The 19,673-nt window shown below is 48.2% G+C and overlaps 1 protein-coding gene across 7 annotated transcripts in view; it reads right to left on the minus strand.

Annotated features, from left to right (window-relative positions):
* Positions 1-18,545, minus strand: part of CAMKK2 (calcium/calmodulin dependent protein kinase kinase 2) — a 74,843-nt gene extending 56,298 nt beyond the window's left edge. For 3 of the 7 annotated variants that reach the window (XM_043977372.1, XM_043977368.1, XM_043977367.1), the window contains exon 1: positions 18,406-18,541. The gene's annotated coding sequence lies outside the window, so the exon portion shown is untranslated. Of the gene's footprint in view, positions 1-18,405 lie in introns of all 7 variants that reach the window. The other 4 variants (XM_043977373.1, XM_043977371.1, XM_043977370.1 and 1 more) reach the window with 2 other exon arrangements.
* Positions 18,546-19,673: the final 1,128 nt, after the last annotated feature.

The raw sequence follows: 19,673 nt of genomic DNA on the forward strand, positions 1-19,673 counted from the left end.
AGAATTTTAGCCCTTAACACTTGTTTTTGAGTTGTTTCAGTTGTATCTGACTCTTTATCAATCACCCCATGTGGGGTTTTCTTGGCAAAGATACTGGAGCGGTTTGTCATTTCCTTCTCCAGCTCATTTTTACAAATGAGAAAACTGAGGCAAACAGGGTAAAGTGACTTGTCCAGGGTCACACAGCTAGTAAGTTTCTGAAGTTAGATTTGAACTCAGGTCCTCCCGACTCCAGGTCTAACATTCTATCCACTGTGCCCCCTAGCTACCCTCTATATGTGTATGTATGTATGTATGATATAAAGAGAGAGAATATATTTATTTGTATATCACTCAACCCCATTTCACCAGCCCAATGGGCTTTGCCCAGCTGGCGCACTATATGAACCAAAAAGGGAGCAGCTAGCAAAGACATTTGTCATCCCCATCCCTTAGTGCTTGGTAAAATCCTAATTTCTTGGTAAGCTCCTGCAAGACAGGAATGATTTCATTCTTGTGACCTTGGTCAAGTCCCTTCACAACTCTAGGCTTCAGTTTCCCCATCTGTAAAATGGGAGGGGTCTTGGCCTAAATGACCTCTTAGGTCCCTTCTTCTCGAACACCATGAACTTTGAGCACCGAGTGCCGTGCTCAGCACACCAGTTGGCGCTTGATAAGTGTTTATCAGACTAACTTGCATTTAATTGCCTCTATTTCAGGTCATAGGCTGAGGGTTGGGTTTTTGTTGTTGTTGTGATTGTGGTTGTTGCTGGTGGTGGTGGTTAGTTGTTGGTTGTTGTTGTGTTTTGCCAGTACCCAATGCAGAGAGCCAGCTGGCCTCTAGTCACAAGACCAAGGTGGCTCTGAGGCTTCCAACCTGCTGGGACATCAGGGGTTAAGGCTTCAATTCCGGCATCTTGGCACAGTCTAGTGGCACTGTCATGCTCTGAAATCCCGTGATACCCGACCTGCCAGGCTGGTCTCAGGGATAGGGTTTCACAGCTTTACTTTCAACCACCTCTCCGGCGGGGAGCTCTCAGGGGAAGAATTTTTTAGTCTGATAATTGTGCCCCCTTCTAGCCCCTACCTTGAAGACATCCGGATCTCTCCAAAATAAATAGGTGGCCAAAAGATATGAACATGTAGTTCTCTAAAGAAGAATTGTAAACTATCAACCGCACCCTTAAAAGGGGGCTCCACATCTCCAATCATAAGAGAAATGAAAACTAAGACAACCCTGAGATATAAGCACACACCCATCAAATTGGCAAGGATGCTAAACGATGGAGAAATTCAATGCTGGTAGAGATGGGGAGAAACTGGCATACTAGTTCACCTTGGGGTGGAACTGTGAATTGATCCAATCGTTACAAAAAAAATGACAAAATTATTCAATCATTTTCAATCTGTCCTCCACCCTCCACTGAAACTGCTCCCCAATATCTCTCTTCCTTCTTTCTTTCCTTCTTTCTCTCTCTTTCTTCCTTCCTTCCTTCCTTTCTTTCTTTTGGCAAGGCAATCAGGGTTAAGTGACTTGCCCGGGATCATATAGCTAGTAAGTGTCAAGTGTCTGAGGCCAAATTTGAATTCAGGACTCCCTGGCTAGTGCTCTATTCACTGTGACACCTAGCTGCCTCCCCCCACACACAAAAAAAAAACATTTCTTAAATGCAAAGGTCAAGTGCTTTTTCTTGGTCCTCATTCCATTTGACTTCTCTGCAGCCTCTGTCCCAGTCCACTACCCCCTTCTCCTGAACATTGTCTCTTCGGGAGGTGCCTGGGGCTCCTCTCTCAGCTTTCTTCTTCCTCATTTGACATGCTCTTTCTCAGGCTCCTCTGAGGAACTACCAATCCATCAGCTGCCAACCCCTAACCCAGAACATCCCTCAAGGCTTTGTCCCAGCTCATGTTTTTTTCTCTACATCCTCTCTCCTGGTGATCTCATCAGTACCCAAGGGATCATCTCGATGAAGAAGACTCTGAAAGCCCTAATCCCTCTCCTGAACTGTCAGGTTTCTACCACCCACCGCTTGTCAGAGAGTGTCACCTGGATCGCCTATAACATCTCAAACTCAGTGTATCCAAAATGGAACTCGTATCTCACCCCAAATCTTCCACACTCAAAACTCTTATTTCTGTCAAAGGCACCTCGACTCTTGTAATCCCACTGATCTGTAACCTCAGAGGCAGCCCTAACTCTTTCCTCTCCCTCCCCTCTGACTTCCAATCTGCTGGAATCCTCGTCATTTCTACCTTCCCAACATCTCTTGGATCCCTTCTCTCCTCCATTCATACGACTATCACCCTAGTTCATGTTCTCATCAACAGTATTGCAGTAGCTTCCTTCTTGGTCTCCCTGCCTTCAGTCTCTTCCCTCTCCAATCCATCCTCCATATTGCCAAGGATAAAACCAGACTGTGAAGGGCTTCCACATGCCAAAAAGAGGGGTTTGTGTTTGATCCTAGAGACAATAGGGAGCCACCAGAGCTTCTTGAGAAGGGGGGGAGGGACGGACTATGGTCAGGCCTGTGCTTTTGTAATATCAATTTGGCAGCGACTTCTATCCATTCTCCATATTGACAGCTATTATTTTGGACTGCTAGGTTGGCACAGTGGAGAGGGCACTGGCTCTGACATCAAGAAGACATGCAACAACAAAAAATTTTTTAATTAAAAAAAAAAAAAGACAACATGCATTCCAATCCAGCCTCAGACACTTACTGGGTGACCCTGAGCAAGTCACTTAAGCTCTGTCTGTCTCAGTTTCCTCAGCTGTAAAATGGGGATGATAATAATAACACCTACCTCTTAAGGTTGTTGTAAGGATCAAATGAGATATTTGTAAAGCACTTAGTAAAGTGGCCAGCACATAGCAGGCAGCTGATAAGTGCTTGTTCCCTTCCTCTTTCTCCTCCCCAAATAGTACTAACACAGTACTAGGCAATTAAATCATGTAGCCTTCTTACTGAACTGAAGGAAAGAAAGTACCACGGAGCTGCTCATGTGTTATGTCTAAAGTATGGTTTTCATCATATCATTCCTCTGCTCAGTGGCTCCTTATTGCCTCTAGGCAGATTCCAGACTTAAGAGAATCAGTTTTGTTTGTTTGTTTTTTCACTGAAAGAATGTGGTGCTGATAAATTTTGCTAAAAGAGAGTAACACTTTCTCAGTGCCCTGCCATGGACAGCTATTTGCTAAAAAAGCTCAACACTGCTTCAGCCGTGCAAAAGTGGCAGAAAAGCAGAGGAGCCATGAGGAACAAAAGAGGAAATTCTAGCAGAGAGGTGTAGAATGTTCACTAAAGAACTCAGTCTAATCATAAATTGTCCTAGCATGTGGGTTTCCCACCTCATGGTCCTTACTGCTGTGTTCTTGCCCACTTCCTTTTCAGTCACTGTGTTCACCGGCACAAGAGTATATATAACTCCAGTTTATGGGTGGACTGTGTCCTTTCTATTATTAATGATTTTACCTTCTAATGAGTTAGATATTATTCTTGTTTTTGCCTGTTTAGCAAATGTTTCATGTTTAAGAGTTAATAATGTAGGGCAGGGGCAGCTAGGTGGCACAGTGGATAAAGCACCAGCCCCGGATTCAAGAAGACCTGAGTTCAAATCCGGCCTCAGACACTTAACACTAGCTGTGTGACCCTGGGCAAGTCACTTAACCCCCCTTGCCCTGCAAAAAAAAAACACAAAAACAAAACCAAAACCAAAAAAAATAATGTAGGCAGCTAGGTGGCTCAGTGAATAAAGCACCAGTCCTGGATTCAGGAGGACCTGAGTTCAAATCCGGCCTCAGACACTTGACACTTACTAACTGTGTGACCCTGGGCAAGTCACTTAACCCTCATTGCCCCGCAAATAAAAAACTTTAAAAGAATAAATAATGTTATTGGGACTGATTGATGTCAGAACCAGTTTATATAACCCCGGTTTATGAGTGGACTGTGACTTTTCTATTATTAATGATTTCACCTTCTAATGAGTTAAATATTAATCTTGCTTTTGCCTGTTTAGCAAATATTTCATGTTTAAGAGTTAATAATGTTATTGGGACAAACTGATGTCAGAGTCAATATATATCCCCAGTTTATGGGTGGACTGTAACCTTTCTATTATTAATGATTTCACCTTCTAATGAGTTAAATATTATTCTTGGTTTTGCCTGTTTAGCAAATGTTTCATGTTTAAGAATTAATAATGTTATTGGGACAGATTCTGTACGGATGGGAAGCACACCAGTAGGGGCTCAGGAACTACAGCATTAAGTAGTAGAAGAGTACCCTCCTCACATAAGTGTTATCCCCAGGAGCCTGAAAGCCGAGTAGTTGCTAAGTGACAGCACTCACGGCCACCTTATACTGTGGAGAAACCTCTAAGTACCTTTCAGGGTGAGTTCTGGTTGAGGGAAAATGAGACAGTCCAGAGAAAGAGAAGTAGAGTATGGGTACCCTACCCAGGTTACATGTAAGTTACACTGGTAAACTATACTATTAATAAGTGATGAATATGAGAATTCAGAGAAACATGAGAAGATGGATAGACAATAGTCAGGCAGCAAAATACAGTAGAAAGAACACTGTCTTTGGAGCCAGAGGACTTGGATTCAAATCCTACTTCTGCCATTTACTAGGTACCTATGTAACCATAAGCAAGTCAGATGGCACATTAAAAAGCATGTCAGGGGTTGGGGAGCTAGGTGGCGCAGTGGATAAAGCACTGGCCCTGGATTCAGGAGTACCTGAGTTCAAATCCGGCCTCAGACACTCAACACTTACTCGCTGTGTGACCCTGGGCAAGTCACTTAACCCCAATTGCCTCACCAAAAAAAAAAAAAGCATGCAGACCTTACTGGATTATAACACCAGAGTTCAAACCCTAGTTCTGTCACTTACCACCTATCTAACCTTATGTAAGTCACTTAACCTTTCTTGGCCTAAGTTTCCCCATCTATAAAATCAGGATGTCAGACTACATGGCTTCTGAGGTCCCTTAGAGCTCTAGTTTTATGGTCCTATGAAATAAAGCAGAATCAGAAAAATAACACGTATAATGACTATAAGAATGTTAAGCAGAAGAAATCAGAATGAAAAATGTACAATTATAATACCCAAACAGAGCCCTGAAGATAACAACAACATGTGGCATTTATGTAACACCTTAGGGTTTGCAAAAAACTGTACAAAAATTATTTCATATAATAATAAACCTTTAAACAGCACTTACTACATGCCAGCCATTGTTCTAAATGCTTTATAATATTATCTAATTTTATCCTCACAACAACTTTGAGAGGTAAGTGCTCTCGTTAATATAATTAATTAATATCCTCATTTTACAGATAAGGAAACAGAGGTTCAGTGACTTGCCCAAGGTCACACAGCTATTAAATATACATGGCTGGATTTGCACTCAGGTCCTACACTCTATCCAAAGTCCCACCTAGCTGACTATGTCAGAGGTGAGAAAATATATTTTGTTCCTTTCATGGAAGAGGCAGGGAGCTGGGCATGTAAACGATAGCATATACTGTCAGATACATAACTGATACGTGGCATAGTTTTGCTAAACTTTTTCAATGTCTTTTTTATTTTTTTGTGGTTTTGTTTTGGTTTGGTTTTTTGCAGGGCAATGAAGGTTAACTGACTTGCCCAGGGTCACACAGCTAGTTAAGTGTTAAGTGTCTGAGGCCAGATTTGAACCCGGGTCCTCCTGAATCCAGGGCCAGTGCTTTATCCCCTGCACCACCTACCTGCCCTTCAATGTCTTTTTCAATATGTTACAATCGAACACTTGCTGAGGGTGGAGAGGAGGGGGATATGTTTGGAAATGAGCATGATGTAAAAATAAAAAACATCAATAGAAAAGGAACCAGGAAAGGAACTGGTCCTGTGATTTCAATGATATAAGGAACTCCGAGAAGAGAGGAGGAAACTCTGTCTGCCGGGGCAGGTTGGTGTCTTCTCTGCAATTTAGAGAACTGAGAGGTTGAGTGACTTGTCCAGAGTCACAGTCAGTACACATTGGAGGCAGGACCCAAACCTTTCTGGCTCCCGAAATTGCACTCTATCCACTCCAACACTGCTTAGCGAAAAGACAATTAAACACGCTTTCTTTAAAGGAGACGTCGGGGTCCTTCACCGCACAAGAGCCTAAGAGCTGAAAGTCTGTTAAAAGAGCCCGTCCTTCAGGCCTCTGCCCCATCGTGGTCACAGGAACCAGACAGCAGAGATTTCCGACTTCAGCACCTATGGCAGCCCTTCTACTACAAGCATCGAGAACTCTTGAACCTTTGTGTCGACAGGGCCCTGAAAGTTTAAATGAGGAAAGGATTCCTCCGGAGTTAGAAGACTTCAGTTCATAGCCCTCCCCGGGAGAATCCACCAGAGTTGCTTCTCCCTAGGGCTAGAGTGACCTTGACATCCTAGATCTGTTTCTTTCGGGGCAATCCCATATTTGGACAGCAGGATGGGAAGGTAGCTACCCCTTGGCTTGGCTGGTATTTACCAAACACCCCAAAGAGGAGGAGAAGCTAAAAAGGCTGGGCCCTCCCCAAGCCAAAGCACACGCCCGGTCCCAGCACAGACACAAACTAGGCTAAGCCAATGTACAAGTCACTTACTTCCCTTCTCTGGATCCCCATTTCTCCCTTATAAAGTGAGGGGGCTTCCCGCTGAAAGACTTAAGAACCGGGATCAGCGCAGTGACCAACCAAGATTCCGGAGGATTGATGATGAAGTATTCGGCCCACCCCCGGACAGAGACGTCCAGGATGAAATACACATTTTCGGTCCTTGCCGAGCCTGGACTTTGTGTACCTGACAATGCCTATTTGTTACAAGGGCTTTGTTTCTCTTGCCTTTTTTAAGGTGGGGGGAATGTGGAGAGAGTTTTCAAAAGTGAGGAGGTTATTGACGAGGGCACTGACTAGTGTTTTTTAAAAGCCTCAAGAAAACACTTTTTTGAACAAGAAAGATGAGGCAGTTGATTTGATAGAGTTGGATCTGGAATAGACCTCAGGGACCCGCTGGCCAGACCTTCTTTCTTTTATAGCTGAGGAAACTGAGGCCCACTTTGGGGAACTGGCTCTCCCAAGGTGGCCGAGGGACTAAAGCCCAGGGCTAGCTTTGGAACCTCAGAAGAGGCTGCGCTCTGGGCTCATTTCACCCATTCCCCTGGTTTCTTCTTCACGTTATACCATATTTTTTTCCTAGGTTAACCTCAGTCCACAGGAGCAAACCCAAAGACGCCGACAAAAGGCATTCCAAGCCCGAGTTCACTCCTTCCAAAGGCATCTTTCCAAGGCAAACAAGCCACCACCTGCAAACCTCCAGGCCACCGGGAGAGACAATCTCCTGCCATACCGCCTTACTTCTAGCTAACAAGCAAACACATTCTTGATCTACTAGGCTCTTCTGAAGCCAGGGCTTCCTCTATTTTTTTTTAAAGGGGCAGGGTGAGGACGGTTAATGGAATATGTTTGAGACCAGCTGTGAATAAGGGGAATGACTAAAAATAACAATAATAATCCATGGTGTAGAGAGCTTTGAGCCTGGTGAACGTACTTTACTTGCTCCTTACTGTAGCCATAAGAGGGGGAAGGAACACTGGCTTTGGAGTAGGAGGTCCTGAGTTCAAATCTCATTTCTGATGCTTGCCACCTAGGTGACACCACACAAGTCATTTTACTTCCCTGGGCCTCAAGTTTCTTATCTATAAAATGGGTGGGTGTGAGGATCTCTGAGGTCCTTCCTAGCTCTGGTCACAAAAGATCCTCTAAGTCACTAAACCTCCATGCCTTTTTATCCTCCAAGAAGCCTCCTTTCCAGCTCTGTGTTTATGATCGTCCAAGATAAGGTACCTGAGGACACTGAGGGCCTTTCTGGAGCTGACCTGCCAGGTGTTCAAACTCTACTGCAGATAGGGGCAGCTAGGTGGTGCAGTGGATAGACACCAGCCCTGGAGTCAGGAATACCTGAGTTCAAATCCGGCCTCAGACACTTGATACTCACTAGCTGTGTGACCCTGGGCAAGTCACTTAACCCCAATTGCCTCACTAAAAAAAAAAAAAGTTATAAGAACAAACTCTACTGCAGAAAGCACAGCTCGGGTGGGCCGGCCACATTGTCTGAATGCCAAACGTGTTTGCCTAAAAAGACTATTTTATGGAGAACTCGCACTAGGCAAGAGCTCACACGGAGGTCAGAAGAAGCGATACAAGAACACTCAAGATTTCTTTGAGGAACTCTGGAATCGATTGTGAGACACAGGAGATGCTGGCACAGGACCACCCAGCATGGCGTGCCCAAATCAAAGATGGCACCGTGCTCTACACGCAAAGCAGAATCACAGTAGCATAAAGGAGACGTAAAATGGGCAAATCCAGAGACATCCCCATGTTCTGTCGGAAAACTTGTGGCTGACCTGTGGTCGAGCCTTCCAAGCTCGTATTGATCTGCTGATTGATCAGCCACAGCCAAACACACTGTACCTTGACCCCAATATCGTGATGTAGTTAGTCCTCGAAGGACGAGCAACAAGTGGACAGAGCCAGAGTGTCTGAGGTCTTTCTGACTCCTGATCTAGGGCTTCACCCACTGAGCCTTTTAGAATAAACCCATTTCTCTAATCCCACATCCCAAGCTTAGAGAAGAAGCTCCTGTGTCTTTCTCCAGAAAAGCCTACCGGGCCCTGTGGGAAAACCATTTGTTAGAAGAGTGGATTGAAGAATAGAGCCCCAGGACCTGCGGAAGAAACACTGATGCCAGGCCCAATCGAGCTGGCTGGAGGCCCTAAAGCCTGCAGGGATCCAGGCTCAGGGGAGAGGAGGATCAGCTTTTATTTTCCCTTCCACTTGCCCACCCCGTCCCCACACCCCCTCCTGCCAGCTGAAAGAGGCCACAGGGCTTCCCTGAGAACAAGATGTGTGCCCACACAAGAGGAAACCGAAGATGAAAGGAACGAATTCCTCTCGAATAGGCATATACCCATTGCCTGGCAACTTGGAAGTGGAAGGTGCCTTGGTAGAGTCTTCAGGCTGCCTGTGCCCACTCACAGCCCGCCCTCAACATTGCTGTTTGAAGTGGCAAGGCTGGAGCTGCCCGTCCCACGCCAGCCTCGGGCAGAAAGCTCCCTGAGTGCTGGGAGGAGGAAAGAAGAAGGTGGGGGAGGGAGAAGGGGACAGCTACCTGAGCAGGGCCTGAGACCCCAGAGCAAGAAGGATGGGAGCAGGGTGGTTTCTGGTGAGCCCCACATAAAAGCCCCTCCCAGCCTAGGCACAAATCCCACTTCTATGGCCTCGGGCAAGCTACCTGGGGCTCAGTTTCCTCATCTGTAAAATGGGAGGCTGGCCTCCGTATCCTCTGAGGTCTCTCTCAGCACTAAATTAACAATTATTGAAATTATTTCCATCAACACTTCATTAATAATATTAATAATAGGGAGGGGCAGCTAGGTGGCGCAGTGGATAGAGCACCAGCCCTGGAGTCAGGAGTACCTGAGTTTAAATCCGGCCTCGGACACTTAACACTAGCTGTGTGACCCTGGGCAAGTCACTTAACCCCAATTGCCTCACTAAAAATAATAATAATAATAATAATAATAATAATAATAATAATAATAATAGGGGCAGCGAGGTGACACAGTGGATAAAGCACCGGCTCTGGATTCAGGAGGACCTGAGTTCAAATCCAGCCTCAGACACTTAACACTTACTAGCTGTGTGACCCTGGGCAAGTCACTTAACCCTCATTGCCCCGCAAAAAATATATATATATATTAATAAAAATGACTTTACATAGGGCTTTAAAGTTGGCTAAATACACTTTCACATACATCATTTTATTTGATTCTGACCAACAGCCTGGTGACTGTCATTTACATTTTAACACCTTCTCGCTCAGCTGACTGTGACTGTAGGCAAGTCACTTTGCCTGTCTATACCTCAGTTTCCTCATCTGTAAAATGAGCATAAAAACACTCCTCTCACAGGGCTTTGGAGAAGGGCGAATTTGATAATGGGATGCTGTTATGGATTCTCCAGAGGACAGTAATGCCACATCAGCCTCATTCCCAACCATGTTACCTGGACCCGATCCCTCCCGACTTCCACCGCCCCCATTCTCGGCCCTTCCCCAGCACTTCCTCGCCCGTTGTCCCATTCTGCCAGGATTTATTATCTTATCTCTGAAGCTCTGTTTCTTCTAGCTGTCTCTACTATTTACAGAAAGTCAGGATAAAAAGAGGACGTACAAAAATAGTTGTTCTGCAGCTTTCAGAAAAAGATACAACAGAATCTCAAGGATTGCTTTCTCCTTTCTGAAGAGAGGGAAGAAGGGAGGGGAGGTTTCCCCCACATCTTTTCCCAAGCCCTTCTCCAGGTGCTTCCTGCTCAAGTCAACGTCTGAGTTCCCGATTCAGTCTGAGGCCAAAGCACCCTGCTCTGGCCTGGCCCAGCCTGGCCAGCCACCCTTGGGGGACCCCATTCTGAACCCTTCTTCCAAGAAAATCTCTTTGTATATATTTGTACTTGTTCCACAATAAATATGTGTGTGCTTGCAAATAAATACATTGTTCTTATTATATACTTCACATTTATGTTCTCTCTCTGTCTCTGTCTCTGTCTCTGTGTCTCTCTGTCTCTGTGTCGCTCTCCCTCTCTCGGTATCTCTCTTTCCCTCCCTCTCCCTCTCTCTCTCCCTCTCTCTCTCCCTCTCTCTCTGTGTGTGTGAGTGTGTGTGTGTGTGTGTGTGTGTGTACATATGTATGTATTTGTGATCTGATCTGCCCCACTGGACTATGAGCTCATTACAAGGAGGGATTATTTCATTCCCTGATCTCATGACATATGACACATATCAGGCAATTAAGAAATTCTTGTTGATTGACCCGCCTTTCCAACCTCTTCCTAATCAATCAATCAATAAGCAGTTAATAAGTCCCTACTGTGTATATGCCAGGCACTTTGGGTACAAAGACAAAGAATTAAACAATCTCTGCCCTCTATAACCTTACAGTCCAGCAAATCCTTGGGGCCATCCAATTCAACCCCCTCATTTTACATATGAGGAAACTGAGGCTGAATGGCAAAGTGATTCACGCAGTCAGTGGAAAAAGTAGAATCTGAACCCAGGTCCTCTGATCCCATTCAATCATCAAATATTTATGAAGTACCTACTATGTGTCAGGCAGGGGCGAGTAGGTGGTGCGGTAGATAGAACAGTCAGGAAGATTCATCTTTGTGAATTCAAATCCAGCCTCAGACACTTCCTAGCTGTGCGACCCTGAAGAAATCACTTCACCCTGCTTGCCTCAGTTTCCTCATCTGTCAAATGAGCTGGAGAAGGATATGGCAACCACTCCAGTATCTTTGCCAAGAAAACCCCACAAGGGGTCAGGGAAATCCAGATATGCCTGAAAAACGACTAAACAACAAATGTGTGCAGCACCGAGCAAGGCACTGAGGATACAAATCTAAAGAATGAAATGATCTCTACCAGCAAGAGCTCTTTCCACTGCAGCTGCAACCCAACCTCTTTGTTTTACAGAAGAGGAAACAGAGACCAGACGGAAGAGACCTGCCCAAGTCTGCATGGAAAGTTTCAGAAGCAGGATTAGAACTCAGGTCTTCCCACTGCACCACTCTCTTATGCAGGACAGGATTAACCCCAAAGGAGCCAGTCCATGGACAGACTTCAGGAGATCCATGAACTTGGATAGGGAAAATGACATGTTTACTTTTCACTAACCTTTAACTGGAATTTAGCATTGCCTTTAATTACTTAACAATTCAGCACTGAGAAATGGCTCAGGGTTTCCACCAGACCGCCAGCAGGCTCCATGACAAAAAAATAGATTACAGAACCCTTGCCCCAGTCCAGCCTCCTTCCCCCAATTTACAGATGAGGAAACAGACACTCAGGAAAGCAAAATGACACAAAGGTAAGATTTGTTTTTTTGGTTTTTTGTAAGGCAATTAAGGTTAAGCGACTTGCCTAGGGTCACACAGCTAGTAAATGTTAAGTAGTCTGAGGCTGGATTTGAACTCAGGTCCTCCTGACTCCAGGGCCAGTGCTCTATCCACTGCACCACCTAGCTGTCCCCAAAGATAAGATTTGAATTCAAGTCCTGACTTCAAATTCTGTCTTCTTCCCACTCATCCACAGTTCAGTTCAGCTCCTCATTTTACAAAGGAGAAAACTGAGGCCAACAGGGGAATACGTGGCCCAAGGTCCCACAGATAGTAAGTGAGAGAGTCAAGATCTGAAGCGGAGCCACAGCCTCTGGACGCCACCCCCCCCCAAAAACTCCTGATGGAGGAAGGTGAACACCCCAGGAGCCTCTAAAACATTGGCCATTTAAGCCCCATCTCAGGGAGCAGAGTAACAACCTCTCTCCAGCAGGAGAGTCTGGGAGTTAGTTACTCAAAGTCACTCACTCAGTCTGGGGCCTGGAGGAGAGGGGAAGCCTTGGAAATATCCCTCAAGAGCCGATTTCCCAATAATTAAACAATGTCATTCAGAAACCTTCCCTTCATCCTAACAGGCTCCTCACCTCAAGAAACTGGATTCCATGAGTCGAGGGAGACAAGAGGCAAAGGCATGGATTTCGAGGTGGACTGACCCGCCCTCAGATGGTCTTCCCCCCACCCTCCAACCACTGGCCACACAATTCCTCAGCAGAGCTCAGCGGATCCAACCTAGACTCATAGTCACAAGGCCTGGGTTCAGATTCCAGGTCTGATATCTGCTAGCTCTGTGGCTGTGAATAAGAAAGTCTCTTGACCTCTGAGGTCCAGCTTCTTCATCAGGAGAAGGAGGGCTTTGGGTCTAATGACCTCTCAGAACCTTTCCAAGCATCCCCCAACCTGTCTCCTCCCCCATCAGTTTTCCCAGATGGGGATGGACTCGAGGGCCTCTGAGGTTCCTAGGTTCTTATGACTCCGTGAGTTCCCTGGGCCTCATCTGTAAAATGGGAATCATTACTGCATCTCCCTTCCCGGGGCTGTTTTGAGGATCAAATAAAGGGGAAGGGGGAAGAGCACCAGCATTGTGAACAACGTGCCTGGCATGGCTGGAAGAGCTTTGTAAATATTCACTCGTTTGATCCTCAGTTAACAACCCCGAGAGGATTTTACAGGTGAGGAAAATGAGGAAGACCAAAGTTGAGTGACTTGCCCAGGGTCACACAGCTAGAAAATGTCTGAGGCTGGATATAACCTTGAGTCTTCCTGTCTCCAGGAACCTGGTCATCACGTACAGCATTCTGTAACCCTTAAAGGGTTCGCTATATTATACACATGAATCGCTATTCCCTTTTAATCTGTTGGTGGGGGACCAGCCAAAGGAGAAGCTTCTCTGGCCGCTGAGTCCCTGGAAACTCGGCATTGCCCCCTGGGGAAATGGTCAGGCTAACTTAACAGAGACCAATTCACTCTGACCTTCGAAAGATGGTCAAGACTGAGCAATTTCCCTTCAGCCTCTACCTCTCCTTCCACCCACCCGAGGGAAAAAAAAAAAAACTCATCCCCTACCACCAAGCTGTTAGCTTTTTTTATCCCTGGCATAAGGGATTATGGACTTAAAACTGAAAGGATTCAGAAGGTAGAGCTAGCAGGGGCCTCAGAGCCCATGAGTCCAACCCCCTCATCTTACAGATGAGGAAAATGAGGCACAGAAAGGTTGTGCCTTTGTAGTATCATAGAGTCATAGACTTAGAACTAGAAGGGGCCTTAGGGGTCATTGTGAGGCCCATGAGGAAACTGAGGCCCATGGTCCTAGAACCATAGTTCATCTTCATTCTAATGCCCCACATGCCACCTGTTCTATTCCAGAAGGGCCCCACTGGCCAGGAGAGGAGGTATTGGGCAAACCCAGGTCTCAGATCTCTCCCAAAGATCTTCAGAACCAGAAAGGGAAACAAGGCCGAGTCACTGTACTCTCCACCCCCTGAAATCAGGGCATTTGTTTTGTTGTTGTTAATACTACAGAGACTGCTTGGGATCAGGGCTGGTTTAGGCTCAGTGCTAAGAGGCAGTGAAATATGGGGTGGCTAGGTGGCGAAGTGGATAAAGCACCGGCCCTGGATTCAGGAGTTCCTGAGTTCAAATCCGGCCTCAGACACTTGACACTTACAGGCTGTGTGACCCTGGGCAAGTCACTTAACCCCCATTGAAAAAAAAAAAAAGAGGCAGTGAAATAGACAAGATGACCAGACAAATCCCTCCCAGGCCTAGGATTCCTCTATAAACATACAACTGGAAGAGAAAGAGGAAAGAGAAGGAGAGGGTAAGGACGAGGAAAGATGAAGAGAGGAGAAAAGAGGAACAAGGAGAGGGATAAGGAGAGGAGAGGGGAGAGAAAAGGCAGGAGGGAGAGAATGAGAGAGGAGAGGGAAGGAGGGAAATGGAAGGGATGAAGAGAAAGAGATGGAGGGAAAAGGAAGGAGAAGAGAAAGCAGAAAAGAGAGAGGAAGGGAAGGAAGGAAGGGAGAGAGAGGAAGAGAAAAAAGAAAGAAAGGAGAGGAAAGAAGAAAGGAGGAAGGAAGTGAGGAAAGAGAGAAAGGGAGAGAGAGAGGGAGGGAGGGAGAGAGAGAGACTAGAGATCAAGGAATAGACTTTGAAAACAAAACTAATGAAACCTCTCCATCCACATGCACTAATTCAGACCAGATGGAGGGTAACTTATTTTGAAAAAGTAAAAAAAACAAAACCCTACCCTTATAAAACAAATATAAATAAGAGGCCCTCTGACTCAAAGGGAAACCTGAAATAGCATTCACCCAGAAAAACCCTGGCACAGAAAGTATTCTGAAAGGAAAATGGGAGCCACATGCCCCTTGTGAGCCCAGTCATTCGGGGAGCTTGGTGATTCCTAGCCTGGGCACTGGGACTGGGGAGTCACTTCAGGGTGTGCCCCGAGTTTACCCATGCACCAAACACTATCATTTTGTAGTTCATCACCTTCCCAAGCCAGCATAAATAATCAGCTTTGCCCATATGTGGAGAGATATTTTTCAAATATGTATAGATGTTATTTCTGATTTCTAAAACACAAATCTCATTATAATTGTACAGCAAGTGAATTCTTAGCGGCCCTTTGTTGTTACTTGATTTTTAAAATAACTGGATGCTAACAGTGTGTGTGTGTGTGTGTGGGGGGGGTGATGGGGCTGTCTGTGAGGTTTTTTTAACTATAAAAGTTGTCTTCAGGTTTGAAAAGGCTGAGGACTGATGGGCTCAAAGAGCCAGGGAGGGATTCGTTGGGAGAGGAAGTAAGACATTTTGGATCAATATTTTTTAATAAAGTGTCTGCCCTGGGCCACGAAAATGTTAGGAATACAGAAACAATGAAGAAATTCCCCCATATAAGCTTTGCTGAGCAGTCCACCTGCATTAGTGGAGGGGATTTCCATGATGAGAGAGTTCTCCCAGCCTTCAGATCACCTCCTAAAAAAGGTTTTTAGTAGGGGAAAGATTCAAAGTTCCTTCCCAATTCAGTGACCAAGGCCTTGACTGAGAGACCTTGGGCAAACCACTTGACTTCTTTGGTTGGTTTGGGGTTTTGTTTTGGGTTTTTTTTGGGGGGGGCGTGGTAAGGCAATTAGGGTTAAGTGACTTGCCCAGGGTCACACGGTTAGTAAGTGTCGAGTGTCTGAAGCTGGATTTGAAATCAGGTCCTCCTGACTCCAGGGCTGGTCTCCATCCACTGCGCCACCTAGCTGCCCCTCACTTGACCTCTTTGTACTTCAGTTTCCTCATCTGTAAAACAAGGGAGTTGAACTCAAGGGCCTTCAAAGTCCCTCCTAGCTCTAAATTGATAATGCTATGATCTACCAGGCCAATGATTATCAAGGTTACTGATCAATATGGGCTTTAGAGAAACCAAGCCAGTCATTCTCTGAGGCCAGATTTGAACCCAGATCCAGCACTCCATTAGTGTTATTATTATTATTATTATTATTAATTCTGGCAGGGATAATGGACAGGAGAGAATACCACATAACTACCTAATCAGTCTCACTAAAGCATAGATCCATCCCTGCCCATGAAACTCCAGTGACTCCTCAGTTCCTGTAGGATAAACTATAGACTCCACCATTTGGCATCTAAAGACCTTCACGACCTGGCTTTGGCCTTGGTGAGTATGAAGAATGAATTGGAGAAAGGAGAGACTGGAGGCAGGAGGCTAGTTAAAAGGATACCGCAATACTCTGGGATGGGGAGCCTTAATTTAACCAGGGTGGCGGCTGTGTGGGTAGAGAAGCCAGAAGCAGTAAGAGCAGCACACATTGATACAAAGCACTTCCCCCACAACAAGTCCTCCTTTTACAGATCAGAAGAAAAAGGACAAAAGAAAAATCCTGAACTGGGCCAGAAGAATTGAAGAAAGAAGGTTCCTCACCTGAAAAGGGAGGGACTTGGACCCAGGGGTCTCTCAAGTGCTAAATCTAGGTGTCTGGTCCAAAGGCCTCCAGAGCAGTGGATAAGAATCACATAAGAAGGAAAGGAGGGGTTAAAATATGTGCCACATCTACACCCAGGATCTCTCAAGCCTTTAAAGGTATGGATGGAAACAGAGATGAAGAAAATTCAGCTTAGTATATTTAAGTGACTTGCCCAAGGTCACCTACAGCTGGCAATGGAACGAGGACTCAAACTCAGAGCCTCTGCCTCCCAGGCCCAAGGCCCATTCTATTCCCCCATACCTCCTTCTCCACCCACCCTCATAAGGCACCTCTAGAAGCCTATGTGTGGGGGCTCATCACATTTTGATTTGTATTAAAATACTGTCTTTGTGGGGCAGCTAGGTGGCGCAGTGGATAAAGCACCGGCCCTGAATTCAGGAGTACCTGAGTTCAAATCGGGCCTCAGACACTTGACACTTACTAGCTGTGTGACCCTGGGCAAGTCACTTAACCCCCACTGCCCTGCCAAAAAAAAAAAAAAATACTGTCTTTGCATGCCTTCCAACTAGATGTAACTTTCCTGAGAGCCAGGTTCACGTCTTGTTCATCTTCACATTTCTCTCTGCCCCACCCACAAACAGGGCCTTGATAAATATGAAGCAGGTGCATTTACTTTCACCAATTGGGCAAAAGGGATGATGCAGCAAGGACTCTGACCCTATGATGAATTCTGAGTGCCTTTCCCAAAGCAAAATAACAGTTCCCTGGAAAGGGGGATTCCACGGCCACCCACCCTAATCTCTTAGATACTAGGAATCGAACTCTTGTCTCCCAAGCTCTCCTCTGGCATCCCTAGGAACAAGTGAAATCACCAGAAGAGAAAAGTTTAATTTCCAGGGGGAGGTGGGTGGCTAAACACTGTGCTCTATTATATGAAGAAGGAAACTGAGGCTGCGTCTGCCCTGGCCCCAATAAGTGATTAGCGTCTGACCTAAGGTGCCCACCTCTCTCGACTTTGGGGGGGCCTCGGGCTAGGAAAGGGGGAGAACCAGGAGGTGTGGCTGGCCAGGAGGCAGGTGAGAGAACAGCAAGGAAGTTGGTTGGAACTGTGAAAACACCCAGCTGCTGAGACTAGGACAAAAGGAGATGGGAGGGGGAGGAAAGCCAGGAGAAGCATCTTCCAGGGCACTAGGGAGGGAGCCTGGAGGCGGGGGTGGGGGGTGGCAGAAGGGGCTGGCAGAAGATGGACACGCTGCCCACCGTCTGACCCACTGTCAGGATTGGCTCGGGAAGTTGCCCCGCCATCTCAAAGCCTTCAAGAAAAGGTCCTCCTCCCCAGGGCAGGGTGGCATCTGGGCTGTTAGAACAAACTGCCAGAGGAAGGGAAAGTGTTGGCCAATAGCACCCCTCAGAAAGGCAGGGAGGACCCCAAATGCAGAGAGACAAAGACTCGGCGCCCGAGGTCTCCTGCTTCGCCGAGCCTGCCCCCGTGGGTTCTGGGTCCCAGCCCCCCTGTTCAGGAAGTGATGCCAGCGGGAGGTAAGCGGGCGGGCTGTCCCCCGGCCAGGCTCCCCGGCTGCCCGAGACCCGGGACCCCTGCTGGCCAAGCCTGGGCACGCACTGGCGGGAGAGGGTGAGGCCGAGGCGCTGAGAGGTGGACCGGCGCAGACCGGGGCCACCGGGGGCCTGGCGAACTTGGGGCGGCGGGCACGTCTGCCCACCCACCCACCCTCCCCGCCCCTGGCGCTGCGGAGCGCGGCAGCTCCAGCCGGCCGCCGCTCGGCCGTGGCCGTGACCGTGACCGTGACCGAGAGCCGGGTGGGGGCGCCCACGTGGAGGCGGGTCCCCCTCTCCCGCGGGGGAGCCCAGCCTCGGCCCTCCCGGGCCTCTCCCCTTTGTCTACGCCGGCTCGGGCTCCGAGCATCCCTCTCGCAAACACGGGGACGCCCCCCGGGCTGGCTGCCCCCCACCCCCACCTCCGGACCCGCCCCGCGCGCGGGGAGCCCCTCCCCTCCTCACCCGGCGCTGGGTCCTGCGCGCGGCTGATCGGGCTGCCCGGGGTCCTGGCGCCTCGCGGCCGGGGCCGGGGCCGGGGCTGGGGCTGGGGCTGCCGCGGCGGCGGCGGCGGTCGGGCTTCTGGCTGGCGGGGCTGGGCTGGCAGGGCCGGCGCGGGCGGCGGCGCCGATTGGTTGCAGCTCGGGCTCACCGCGCGAGGGAGGGAGGAGGAAGAGGAGGAGGAGGAGGAAAAGGAGGAGGAGGAGGAGGAGGAGGAACGAGCCGCCGGGTCTGGGGATTGGCCGCGCGGCGCCCAGTTCTGTGGCCCAGATGTGCGCCGCTGTACGCCGGCTCTCCATTGGCTTCTCGGAGCCCGCGGCCCCAGGACGGGGAGGGCCAGGGAGGATGTAAGGGGATGGCGGAGACTGGGGGGCGGGGGGAAGATGCAGCCTTCCCCCGCCCCCGCCGGGGCGCCTCTCTCCGCCGGTCTGCCACCTGCCTACTGGCTCCAGGGCATGTCTCCTTTGACAGATCCCCGGAAGCCTCTCGAACAAAGTTCACCCCGCGGGCAGGGCTGAGAACCCAGGTCCTCTGCCCCCCCCCCCGCCCCCCGACCCTGAATACCATTGTTTTTCCTGTCCCGCGGGTCACCTCCCACTTAGAAAGAAGCTCAGGCGGAAAAACAGGTGCCTTCCCTTGTGTGCGCGTGCACACACACACACACACACACACACACACACACACACACACACCCCTCCCTACCAAAGCTCCAGTCTAGTGATAAGGGCACGCTCTGTGCCAGGGGACCCCTGGCTCTGCCAAGGCAGAGCTACCATGGGACACCTGCAAACTGCTGCAGGAAAACGTGCAAGCCACTGCTACGGAGCCCCAAGAGGTGCAGCAGTGCGGGGAGCTCGGGAAACCGAGACGGAATGCTGCAGCCTGGGAGCGGTTCTTCCCCACTTCTGCATTACCGCTAGCACACAACCACGCCTCCGCGGGAGTGCCCGGGAGTGGTTAGTCGCCGGTACTTAATCCAATAGTTGGAAGTGTCGGTGAAGTTTAGAAGCCCATTGGAGAAGAAAGAGTTATCCCTTTTCTCCGCATCCCCATCCATCCTTGTGGAAGCAGCCCCAAGTCTGGGGAGCTTCCCCTAACTTATCCCAGGTTAATTGTACAGACTAGGTCTGGACGGAGAAGGCCTACTTTTCTCACCCGTGTGTGCAAGTGGGTCAGGAAAGACCAGCAGGGGCCAGGGGGTGACGGACTTCCAGAGCTGGACGGAAGAGTTA

Source organism: Dromiciops gliroides, chromosome 1, assembly GCF_019393635.1.
Source record: "Dromiciops gliroides isolate mDroGli1 chromosome 1, mDroGli1.pri, whole genome shotgun sequence".
Classification (NCBI taxonomy): Eukaryota; Metazoa; Chordata; class Mammalia; order Microbiotheria; family Microbiotheriidae; genus Dromiciops; species Dromiciops gliroides.